Here is a 14227-nt window from a genome sequence, read left to right as displayed (position 1 = left end):
TCAACGCTATATAAATTTGTTATGATTGATTAGTTATTTTTTTTACTAAATAGAATTTTATTCATATGAAAAATTATACCAAACAATTAAAGGGTTAGTTTTTATTAAGAGTATATTAGTGATAAAATTTAAAAAAAGATGTATAAATTTTTGTAAAATTTTTATCGTTTTTTATTTAATTTTTTATATATTTTTTTTTATAATTCAACCACATTTCATATGATGAATAAATAAAATATAATGTAAATCTAATATATTTGGTATAATTTAATGAGTTAAGTTTGCCACGTTTGAAGAGGCCATGAAAAGGATTTAAAGATCAAAGGTAATAGTGAATATGGCTTATTTTGTACCTTAGGATGTGACAAAAGAATATGTAGGCTCATCTTTCTAAAAGGACAGTTGCTGCTATTTAGTCCGATTGTTTTTCACACACCTAAAATATGTAAGGAAGCACATTTTTAAATTTTATCATTAAATCTCATACTTTAAAGCAAATAACATGTAATTTATTATTATTGCACACTAATTTATAAATATAGATATTAACAATATTTATTAACTATATTATAAACATTTATTCTAAATGACCAATACTAATGGACCCGAAATTGATTGATGATAATCTTCAAAACATTCAAACCTATTTGATAAATGACAATGATTAATACCGGTTTTACGGTTCGGTTTTGATTCCTGTATTACCTGAAGGATCAAATTAGATATTTATTTATCTGTCTTGATAACCCCATTATAGTATAAGTGTAACCAAAGTCTCCCCCGTCATTTATAATGGTATTGAGTGATTTTATTGTAACATTTAGAGAGTTATATCGTGACCATGTCATCATATTCATCAGAATTTATGATTTAATTTAACTGCTTGACTAAAAAAAAATTTTCATGAAAACGTTGGGCAAATAGCTAGGCATCGTCGCCATAAATTTTCATAGGAAATAATTTATAAGGTCTCCTTTAAATCTTCACGAATGAACACTTACATTACAAATTACTATGATTGTTTATTGATGAATATAACGCAATTTACAATCGTGAATGATGTTATATCTGAAAACGGATCATTCTTGATCATGCATGTGGGGAAATCCATCTTTTACCAATTTCCTTTGACATTTGTTACTATGTTATGTAGTCTACAGGTATGTATATATATCTAGCTCGTATCTCTTCTTATATGAAGGATCCTCGTCTGTTTTCCATAATAGTTCTTAAGGAGTTTGTCCAAAGAGTTCATGCTCTTCCCATTGAATTTATGTACATTAAATATTTTTTATCATTGTGGTTTTAGGATCATTGTAAAATTGATAAACACTCGGCTTAGATATATAATTCTGCTAGCCTTGTTCTGTTCTTAGTGGGAAAATATGTGGTAGAAAATCTGGTTATCCAAATTATCCTGTACCTACAATAATTTATTGTGCTTAGTACTTGACGAAAGTAAATTTTTCTGATGCCTAATTCTATATGTAGCTGTAGTATTTCTACTCATGAAATTAATCTTTTATAGTTTTCGTTGTACGCATTTATCATTTTTTATCTAAAGTTAAGAGTTATCCCTAAATATGTTATATTTTCTTTTGTGACAAACCTCCCAACTTCTCATTTTAAATATTTTTTTTAGGTCTTTTATCTTCCGATTGTTGCAAACATTGACAACGTATAAGGAAATCTTTTCCTTTGTTATATTTATTTTGGACTAAAGATTGGAGGTTATACGAAGAAAAACTTGCTCATATTGGTAATACATTGTATTTGTACTTTCTTTCAATACATTTTACTCCAAATAAGTCCCTGACTAATTTGTGAAATTTGAAACTGTAGAAGGTTGATTTTAAATCTAGTTTACAGGTAAACCTTGTTTAGAATTCTTTTTTGAATACCTGGGTATACCCGATCAGAGGCTTCTACCGTGGGATAGAGGCATGATGCAAGATCGTCAATGAAATTAAATTATGGTAGATATTTGTGAAAGCATTATCAATATTTTAGTGAAATTTAGATAAGGGATGCAGGGGAGGAGGGGTGGGGGGGGGGGGGTTAGTTTGACTTGGATTTATTTATTTGCTAATTTGTTAGAGATGTGGGGGGAGGGGGGGGGGTAAAATATAGCGGGTGTAGAATTTTGAAAAGGTAGGAAGTAAATTTTTAGAAAAATTAGTGGATGAAATTTTTAAAGAGGGCGGAAATATGTCATGTCTAGGTAAGAGTAGATATTTTAGGAATCTGATGTAGTTTCTAGATTAAATTGATTCTTTATAAAGTACTTTGACATTAAACTGAAATCGTTTATTACTCTAGGCTTTCATTAGCTTTTGATATTATAAATATAAGTAGGCATATCATATAGTTACTTCTTTCGTCTAATACCGTTATCATTTGATCGACAGTTATATATTTGTGGCTGCCTTTATATATTATTGAAGTTCGCTACCAATAATTTTTATCACTTGCGAATCTTTTAGAGGAAACCTTATGTGGCCATATTCTTATATACATTTTTGCCATGGATGGAAGAATAATGGCGCACGTTATAGAAATCGAAGGGGATCAGGGATTTAACACTGTCTCTTTCAGATATAGAGAGGTGACTAAGGAGGCAAAGGATTTAGTTTTTCTTTGCATTGCTAATTGTGATTTTCATTTATTCGCTATTTGATTTCAATTTCCTTTTTTGTCAAGTTACTTTAATTTTAATTTACTTTTCTCTTAAAGAGGGGGGGGGGTATAAGCACAAATTATGGTGAAGTTTCAAGTACTATAACAATATCAATGGCCAAATTCTTAATTGTAATGATATACTTCCGTTCTCCTTGAACTTCTGAGAAAGTCGAGTATGAGCTGAGCAAATAGCAGTGACCGCCTGGAATGCATCAGAAGCCCCTTATATTATATTTCTGATGCATCTTATTAAGAATGTTTATGCCTATAAATTTCTTAGTAGATAATCCGTTTATTATTATTCTCATCATGATATATAGATCAAGACTTGAGCCTATGTTTGACTCTGTCGACAATGAAGGGGCAACTAATTCTATAATAACTAGTGACATGTTATCATCCTGTGACCATTTATAAAGAATTATAGATTTGCTTCAAAATCTAAGTTTCATGCCATGTCTATTATCTGATCAGCAATGTTGGTCAGTATGTTAATCTTGGTCAATATTTTTGTCATCTGGGAAAAAATTGTACGAACTAACATTTTAATATGCCTATAAAATCTAACATATTTTTCCGATGTCACATCTTTCTTTGTTATCGAGACCGGGCTTGGCTCTCTCTCTTCAACCATTTTCTAATTCTTTCTTGTCCTTTTGTAGGAAGAATTTGATGCTGAAATACTTATGCTACGTTGGGCATCTCGAAAAAACGCATAGGTTAGCTTTATATGCTACCTGACTATCTCTCATATTTTAAATTTGTGGGATAGACGTATCATAGGCCATCGCTATTCTCATTATCTAGATAAGAGATCAGGGAATCCCGATTCAAAGACTCGGCCAGCAGGCCTAGCCAGGAGCCACACTGATCTTTCAAAATATTTTTAAGGGCAAGGCCTTAGTTTTGAAAATGTATTAAAGCTGGAAATTATATTGTTGCTCTCTTTCATAAAATTTATTAGCAGCTCGGCTAGACAACTTGCAGAGAATATATTTTGCAGACCTATAAATAATTATGTACTGAATGACTTCGTTAGCATTTATTTTTCAGCCGTAAATTTCAGGTAATCTTTGTTCCTTACAACAATCGTCTCTTTAAGAAAATATACATACGTCGCGCTTATCTCTATGATAGTTCTGGCCATATCTTAATTATGCTTTCTACCTTCTATTCTCAAAACAGCTAGTGCTATGGTTTCCAATTATAAAAAATCGGAACAAGAGACCATTACTGCTTTCTGTCGCATCTTGAAGGAGGGGCCTGTCTTAGTGAGGATCTTTGGATTTTTGTGAGCCCTAAAAAAGGATGATAAGTATTCCCATTTGCGTTTCCGATAAGATTCTACATCCAATTATATTTACTGAACTTTAAAAACTTGTCAAGAAAATTTCCTGCTTTCCTTCATTAATTATGCCAATGGCCCTGTTTATTGGTTAGCCAGACAGAAAGATATATTTTCGTTAAATCATCATAGAAGGAATTATAAATTATTACAAATGAAGAAAATTTGACTATAATGAAATAAATGTAGCTGTAAATAAAACCATAAATGGGGGTGGGTAGCATGATTATGAACTAGAAATTTAAAAATATCAATTATTGAAAATCGTTTAGGCTTATGTTATGACTATATCAAATAGATTTTTTTTAAAAATTGATTAGCATATTTATTAGTGCAAATAGGTTGGACATCAAAGCTAGGTGAACTATTTACTTAAACTTATAATACGAATGGATTTTTAGAGGATCAGGGACTGTATGGTTACTAGCTGGTATGCATATCTTATATCATTCTTTATTTTGATTATATTTAAATTAAAAAATATATAAAATATAAGAAAATAACACGAACTAAAAGGCTAAGGATAGTAAATAGGCTATATATATAATATAACTAAACAGGCACTTTGACTTATAAAGAAACAGTGTTTGAGGGTAAACTAGAGTCAGACCGTGTACGCAAGGGAGGGAGTGAGTACTACCTCTGAAAATAATTGAATTGGTAGAACCACTTAATATAGATATGGAGTTTACACCAAATACTGATGAAATCATTGAAAAATTATCTCAATTTCAAAGAAGATTAAATTTTATATCATACGCTTCTTAATTACTTTGTCTCCATTTTTCAATACACCATATTTTTCCCATGAATACATTGTAAGCATATATACATGCAGTTTCTTGGAAACATTTTTGTGCATTAATTTATATTTCCAACTTGTTTTCTTTTAAATTTAAAAATTTATATTTACAAAGAAATAGATATTTGAGTTTGTGTATTAGAAATTGTCAATATTTTATAGTCATTAGTCTTTTAATCTGAAACCTGATATTCATAAATAACTCATAGAATAATTCTAAAAAAATATTTTAATTACCCCTACCCACCCCCTCCACTTTATAGTAAGTTTTTGTTCCTCGCGATTAGATGTGGTTAAGCCATCAATATAGAGCTCTGGTAATCAGAGCATCTATAAGAAAAAGACTTTATATAAAAATAAAAATAATCGGACAACTATCATTTATATTGTGGCCAGGAATACCTTAAAAAATGATTGTCAAAACAAAGTACCCCATATATAGCGAGATGTCCAATAAATTTGATACTAAGAGAAAATAACTAGTAGAGCTAAAATTAGAGATTGTATAAGTTATCAAAAACAGAAAACAATATTCTTTTTAAGTATGGAAAAGGAATTGAATGTTTTTAACAGCTTTTGATTATTGAATGCTATTATAAATAAAAGCTAACTAAGAACCTTTAAAATGTGAATATGGCAAAGAAATTTAGAACGATGTATTATTATATAGGTATAAGATGAGAATGTGATTGGTGTGTATAAATTGGAAAGTGATTACTGGAGCCAAAAACAAGCGATTGAGTATATTCATCAAGTTGTATAAAAAAATACTAAAGGAGAGAAAGATACCAATGATTGGTGAAGCAGCGTCAAAGTATTGTTTAAAAGAATGAAGAGAAAAATTGAGTCTGATATTTTTAACTAATTATATTCTTTACCAGAATAAATTTACATTATGGATAATGATAAAAAAATTTGAAGAAAGTAGGAAGGATTCTTTTATCTTTTATATATTTGAAAAAAATAGGACAATGAGTAAATTATAAATAATCTAATAAATATTTCCAAAGGGTATGCACAATTTATCAAAAATATAGTATATCTATTATATATATATATATGAATGTTTTAACATTTATTAGAAGTATACAATGAAGGGCTTTGAAAAATCATCTATTAGTATCTTTCAAGGTTGGACTATCAAATTTAGGTTATGCAACAGTAAAAAGATATAAATCAAGATTAATGAAAAATAGAAGATTATGTCTGCATCAAGATAAATATTGAAGAAAGAGCAAGAAACTATTTTATATAATTATCTAATAAATGAATCTAATATGTATGGGTCTTTGTTCTACTTAAACGTGTGACTTATTTTTATCAATAAAGTAGTTGCAATAATTTAAATATCATTTAAATATTAAAAATAATCAATATTTTTTAGCTCAAAAGCACCTCATAGTAAATCTCATCCTTCCCCGGTTGTAGCTCACCCTTTCCCATATGTTTTTCGCAAAAATTTATACTGTTAAAAAGTATAATATTTTAAAAAATTAGTTTTATGTCCAGCATAAAAGTAAATATGTGGAATAAATTGAGATATTATTTATTTAATACTATCAAGTAGTTTTATTTCTTTTGGTGTTTGCCTTTTAGGGCTCGCATCTCACCGGTCTCCCCTATTGCATTTCGGTTGTTCCTATAATTATTATCCATTTGGCCCAAGAGAATCTAAGAAATATTGTTCAACCATCACTAATCCTATCGACCTCGATATGCCTGCCTCATTTTTAATATTTCCATCAGTGCATATTAGTATAATTGTATATCCTTTATTGTAAATAGGGAAACTAATAAATTAGACATGGCTGTTAGGTCAATCCAGTATTCAAATTAGGTTATGTGTCGCCATATGGCAACGAAATTAAAAATCAAATAAAATAAAAAATTATAGCCATAAGACGTAAAGTTTTTAATAAAAATTGCCTCTATTTAAGGTATTAAACTTATAGATAACACCAACGCCATTATGCAATAAAAAAAATTTACAAATTACATACACTGAATTCTTAATTGTTATTTTTTTATGATTAATATTTTTAACGTATATAATATTCTCTATCATATGTTACATTATAGGATATTGTTCAATACAAACAAAGTAAAAAAAATTAAATTATATAGTAAATTAAAAAAGATATTTCAGGTACAAATAACATAATACCATCTCAACCTAATACAATTTTATTCAACAAAGCAATCTATAGTATTGTTGTAAGTATATATATGTATTATATTAATCTTTTACAATTTTTTGATTTCAATGACCTGAATGATTTTAATTAACTTCGAGTTCCTCTAAAATCGAACCCAAAATTATTTTAATTAAATGAATTTTGATTTTTAAATCTATAAAATAGGTCTTACAGTGTGATCATCATTATGAAGGTATTGCGAAGAAGGTTATTATAATACTAGTTTCAGTTTATTTAGATTTCAGAACAATCCTGGATATTCACTAATGTATATACACAAAGTTAAATTATTCTAACAAAACAAAAAGAATGATATTTTATAGATTTTTGATTAAAACAATTAAAAACGTATAATTCGTTAAAATTCTTTTTAGAAAATATCCAATAGAAAAAATTTTTAATTATATTTTCAAAAAAATTGCTAAAATTATAAAAAATGATTAACTATTAAAAAATATATTATAAAATTATCTACCCTGTATACGAATTATGATTAAGAATAATCGATTTGTAATAAAATATAATCGAATGGGTACATACGTTAATAAAGATAAAGGACGAATAAATATATTTATAAATAATCCCTTAAGGTAATAATTAGCAGCGCGACATTTATATTATTAGTATTTTTAAGCAACATTATTAGAAAAGATTCTAAATTATCTGTCTACCCAGTGTTAATAGTTAACGCGAATTCGCGGTGAAATATACAAAAATTGCAGGGTTATAGGAATCTATATCTCGCTTTTTGTAATGCATAATATTTACTTTACTCCATTTTACATTTCGTCGATAATATTGAAAATTATATTATTATAAATGGATAGAATTAAATGTAAGACTGAACCAGTTTCCGGCATAAACATGAACTTACTTGATAGACCAGAGGAAATCATGTAATAATTTTTTAGATGTTGGTGAGAATTAAGCAGAATTTATAAAAAATAGCAAATATGAAAGAGTTTTTGATATTCATTGCTGAAAGTAGCAATTGTTCATTTTTTTGCAACATTTTAATTTTCAATTTATTCCATCTACTATCATTATAGATATAACATACTGTTGTATCAGGAGCGTAGTCAGGAATTTTCTCATAGAAGGAAATTATTTTTTATATTAAAATGATTTCTTTTGGAACATTAATAATTTAATTGTTGAAAAATTGAATAGCTATATAAAATCGCCGTAAAATATAGAATTAGACATTATATGATGATTTTTAAAATTAATAAAAAATATCGTTTATAAATAAAAATTTAATCTTCTTTGCTATCATGCCAATTTTTCAATATTTTGTTTTTTGTTAGGAATAAAAGCTAGATGTAAATTAAACTAATTCATTTAATTGATTTTATGATATGTCGTACTTTTGAGATCGGTTTTTATTCTCAATGAAGAAATTGTACTAATTGGTTGTAGCCAAAATATAGAATAATTTGAATATTTGGAAAAATATTCAGAATATAATTTAGTATACAATACTTCCTTAACGTTTCTCCGATGATTATCTACTAAAATTAATCTTATACCAAGATTTAAATTCCAAAATTATTGGCCTTTAGCTACATTTATTTATTTTGTATAAAATTTAACTAAATATTAAATTTTTTTCAATATCAAGGTTCAACGTTAGTGATGTTAAACGGCTCTAGCCAATTTTACATTTAGATTTTATTAAATAATATTACGTAAGCCTCGAGAGTTTGCTAATAGATGTCCAACTATTTCTGCCATCTAAATACAAAATCTCTAGGGTTGCGTATTATTTGAGCTAGCCTTTTTTAAAAATCGTGCCATTTAACAACTAGTCCACGTTAATATTTGAAGGATTTGTTTATTTAGATGTAAGTCGATGCGCGATTATCAAAATCACTTGCTTTCGTCTCAACAATCACGTAATCTTGAAATATTCTTATTCGTTATATAAGAATATTCGCCATTGTCATAACCTCAAACCAATGCTATCATTTTTTTTTAAATATTGCATAAAATTGTTATGTAATTTAAATAATTTATTAATACATTCCATTGAAAAATAAATTGGCTGTCATATTGTAACTAATAATGCATCAACTTCCGTTAAAATATATGTGGTTCAGGCCATTCTGATATTTCTCTCAAAAGACTCTCTAGATCCAAAAATTTTGTAAAAGATTTATGTCAAAGTCTCCATCTTGCCGGGCATGTTTTTTGCAGTTTCTTTCTTTCTTATAGCACAAGAAATCTGAGAAATAATTTTATTGAGCAAATTTCGTCTTTTTGGATATCTGAACTCTTGACACACTCAAGAAATTTTGCATAGATAGTTATTAGAAGAAATATTTTAAACAGATTTTTTTGGTGATGAAATTTTTAGGTTTAAAAATAATAAGAATATATTTTAAATTTTCGTGGGTAAAAATATTAATACACTAGAAAGAAATATTTAAATTAATTTTAACTTTTACCTAAAATTAAAATAGAATACTACCTATTTGAAATACAATACTTTGCAACACAATTCATAAAATCTTTTTATATTTTCTCAAAAAAATTTGCAATGGAAGGGCCCCCCCCCTGAGCTAGGCAGTGTTAGATGAATAATTTTTATAAAACTAAAAAGTTAAATGAAAATTCACTTAGAAACATAGAATAATGAATATAATATTACATAAATAATATGCATAATTTTAATAAAAACTCCTCGAGACCTAACGTCCCGGTAAGGCAGTTTAATTTGAAGATAATGATTGATGAGTGAAGGTATTAAAAAATATATATACATGAAACATGAATATATAAAGTGAACATGACTAATGTGGAAAAAAAGGTAATTTGATTTATTCGTAAATTTTATTGTCTAATAAAATTAAAAGCACTCGTCGATGTTAAATACAACCGCACGCAAAAAAAATTATTATCAAATGTTACCTTTTTTTAAATATTTATCAGTGTATCGAACTATCGTTAAAAATTGATTTTATAATTATATAGGATTTTTTTAAGAATGTATATAGTGCTACATATCTATAACTGATGCGTGTCCTTTTTAATCTGCCTGTTATTTCAATAACTTCTTTTTTATAAACGAAATAAAATTAACTCTTTTTTGAAACCCAATTTTTATTAACAGGACCGACCCTAAGCCCTGTCCGTGAGGCAGGGCTGGATTTTTTTAATTTTTTACCCATGCCAGGCCGGGTGTGAATTTTTTTTAAAATACCCGGGCCTGACCTACATTTTTTTTTAAAAATACTCACTCCTGGCCAAAACAATCATTTGATGGCTAATAATGATATATCTCTTTTTAAATATAACTTCTTTTTTATAAACGAAATAAAATTTTAACTCTTTTTTTGAAACCCAATTTCTATAAAATAAGTGTTTATATCAGAGACTTACAGGACCGACCCTAAGCCCTGTCCGTGAGGCAGGGCTGGATTTTTTTATTTTTACCCATGCCATGCAGGGTCTGATTTTTTTTAAAATACCGGGGCCTGACCTATATTTTTTTTAAAAAATACTCACTCCTGGCCAAAACAATCATTTGATGGCTAATAATGATATATCTCTTTTTAAATTAAATTTACCTCCTTTCCATTTCTATAATATAAAGAAAAATTAGCAAAATGGAAGATGATGAGCAATAAATTGAATTAGTATTATTTCCATATTTTTTACAAGGTGTTCGGCCAATTGCTAGACCTTAGATTTTAAAAGATATGTTAAATTGTTATCTTAATGGGGAAATGTTATACTCCCGTTCAATTTGACGTCATTATACGACTGAATTATTATCTTATAAAGTATATAATAGAGTGCAAGAGAGTTGATTGATTAGTCTGGATCAAATTAAATATAAAAATTAGAGGATAAACATTCATAAACTAATCTTACAATTTTAAAAACCGGTTTTGTTCTAGCCAAAAACCATTTATAAGTCCAGCCTGAACTAGACCATTAATATTACCTTCAATCCGACCAGTAGCCAATAATTTTCTACTGGGAGGGGGGGCTTTGCCATTTTATAATCAGTTTTTAGTATCTACCAACATACATGCCATCGTTCGAGTGACCTCGTAGGTCACCTGGCATTTCATCTTTTTAATAAATACCGAGAATGATCAGTGTTTATTTTCAACGAGTTTAGAAAAAAAATTGACCTATCCTTTAGATTGATTATTGCCGCGTTCTTCGTCAGATAGATTCATGTTACAGGTTTCTGATGCCTCAATTTACGTGCCATTGACGCCTATAATCGAGAATATCCTTTCGTTTGTTATAAGTAACCGATCTTAGGAATATCTTTGCATTGACCATACAACATGATAGAACAAAAGCCGTCCATGCAAAAAAATAGCTAGATTTTTATCGGTCCTGCATTTGCTTTCCAGGCCTAGCGTCTGAATTTGTATATAAGTACTTTGACACAAATAATAAAAGCAACTTTCGATTACGATATAATCCCCTCTAAATAAAATAAAAAATAAATAACCAAACAATGATTGTTTTAACCGCTCATTCAGACTTTTCGAAATCTATGTATATATATAATGTAGAAAAATTTTCTTTGATAATTATTTTTAAATATTTTTTTATACGTTTTTGGAGTACCTACACACTAAGCAACTTACGACAAAAATAGTGTTTATTTAGAGTTCTGGTTACCCCAATTTACTCATTCACCTATAATATATAAATTTTTTATTGAAGGGTTGTGCTTAGCCCTATGATTCATTAGAGTTCTTTATATATTTTTTTCATACCTTTATTTCGATCAGTAGAAATTTGATTAAAGAGGTTTCGGGGGAATATAAATCCGGTAGTATACCTGGGGGCTTTTTTCGGGGTTGGGGAAGGGTGTTTAGAGGTTCATTTTCTTACATTTTTATATGAAACCTACTGCGCATGTCAAGAAAATTCATTAAAATATGGCTCTACCAATTTTTTAAGATTTAATGTATCCTCAAAAGGATTTATAGGTAACAATATTTATAAATTAGATAGAATATTTGATGAATCAAAAATTGTTCATCTATTTGAGTCAAAATTCTATTCAAAAATGGAATAAATGGTTATTTTATAGTAATCTTCAATTAAGTTTACGTTAATTTTGTAAAGATTCGTTTTTATAGGCGCAAGTCTAGGTTAGCGAATCTTAAAATAATAAAAATTCTTAGTCGATATTATTTTTAGTTTTCTAAGTTGTATTATATCGCGATTCTCATAACCTCAGTCAAATCCATATTATTTTTTATTAATACATTCCGATGCATGAAAATCGGATATCATATTGAATCTTATAAGGATCAGCTTCAGATATAATGTCTAAGTCATGCCATTCTATTATTTCTACAAGGGACTTTTGGATTCAAATATGCTGTAACAGCATGATGTCTATGGCACGATTTTGTCTGGCATTTATTTTTTAGCAGTTTCTTCTTCCCAAAATGTTACAGAAATAGTTATATTCAACAAATTCTATTTCTTTGGATATCTGAATGTACTATAAATTTGGTCTAATCATAGTTATTAGTAGAGATAAGATAAATTAAATATAATTTTTTTGGTTGACAGAATTATCTTATATTCATCAGTGTTTAATAAAGTTTAAAAAGTGTAAGAAAATATACCTTACATTTTCGTAAAATATTATTAAAAAAGCAAGATAAATTAATTTTAACTTTTTGTTAAAATTTAGAATATATCTCGTAATGGTATATGGAATCTATGGGGATTCGGACCCTTTCAACTTATAATGCTTTAAAATCTGATTTAACCGAAGATGTTTTCTAACAAGTACAGAATACCTATACTATCAATTTTATACAGTTTTGCCAGAAACATTAGTATATTTTTTTTAATTTATGAAAAAATTCTAAATAAATTCAGAATAATTATAAAGTTTAAGACAAATTTGTTTGAAATATATTCTGATTTCCGGTCAAATCAAATTTTAAAAAAATAGCTCTCAGTAAATGATTTAAAATAGAGATATGACGAATTCTCATGGATTCCATATCCCAATAGACAATATAAATTTACAAATATCTTTGCTAAGGGGGGGGGGCTCTACTGGCTACGGGTCTGACCGTCATTAACCTGATATAATGAACGGTTAGTCTAGGTTTATATATGAGATGGCTACGATTGGATATATATGTCAACCAATATTTGAAATAAAAATAATTAGTTATAAAAATTAATTAATATCCGTTTATGCGATGAAAATATAACATATATTGCTTTAAAAAAAATTAAGGAGAGACATAGGGAAATAATTATTCCCTTTTTTTAATATATATAAACTCGGTAGAGCGTAGTAATTAAGTCATTTTTTATTTAAAAAATATATAAATAACAAAATATAAATATAATAAAGAAAATGGCAACCACTCTGTTATTACTGGACATTTCTCTCTCATGAAACGATATCTATATATTTTTTTTACCGTTATTAAATTTTTTTTTCAAAAAATATTTTATCCCATTATAAAAGAAATAAAAATTTATAGGTGCTAAAAAAAATAGTTTTCTTTTCCTAAACATTGTAAAAAAAAAATTAATATTATTTATTAATAAGTTATTGTTTAATTGTTCTTTTTCTAAGATTTATTTTTATTTTGCTCCAAATGTAATGTCCAATTATCTTTTTTTAAAAAAAAAAAAATGATAATAGCCAAGGTATGATTGTTCATCTTGTAGTGTTTTTTTTTAAAAAAAAATAAACAATTGTTTAAAAAATAAAAGATTTATTTAGATGTAAACGCATAGAGATGTAAATAATTATAATATAATAAAAAGGTGTAAATGAAGATATCAATTTATAATAAATTATTTATACAGTTTTTTGTGGCAAAAAAAAGATGAGAAAAAGATAGAAATATATTTTTCAAAAAAATGTAAAAATTAAAAGGATTGAAATAAGTTTTTCAATAAATTATACGTTATAGCCAAAAAAGTGCCGTTTCCATGTATCGGAACGCGTTCCTAAAAATATGCCTAATCTAATTTCTATTATTATACTCATTTTACAAAATGTGGTATTAAAACATTTTCTAAAAAATTATCATGTATTTTAAATTTCTTGGTCCAACGCCTCACAAAAACTAAATTGGTAATAAAATTATCCATTGATCTTAAAAATTTTATTATACAATATTTAATTTTATAATTTAAAATGATTAAAAATGTTTGCTAAATAATAGATGAGTAAGTAATATGTAA

Source organism: Gordionus sp. m RMFG-2023, chromosome 5 (genome assembly GCF_954871325.1).
Source record: "Gordionus sp. m RMFG-2023 chromosome 5, tfGorSpeb1-WG-v2, whole genome shotgun sequence".
Classification (NCBI taxonomy): Eukaryota; Metazoa; Nematomorpha; class Gordioida; order Chordodea; family Parachordodidae; genus Gordionus; species Gordionus sp. m RMFG-2023.
This window is presented reverse-complemented; position numbering follows the sequence as displayed.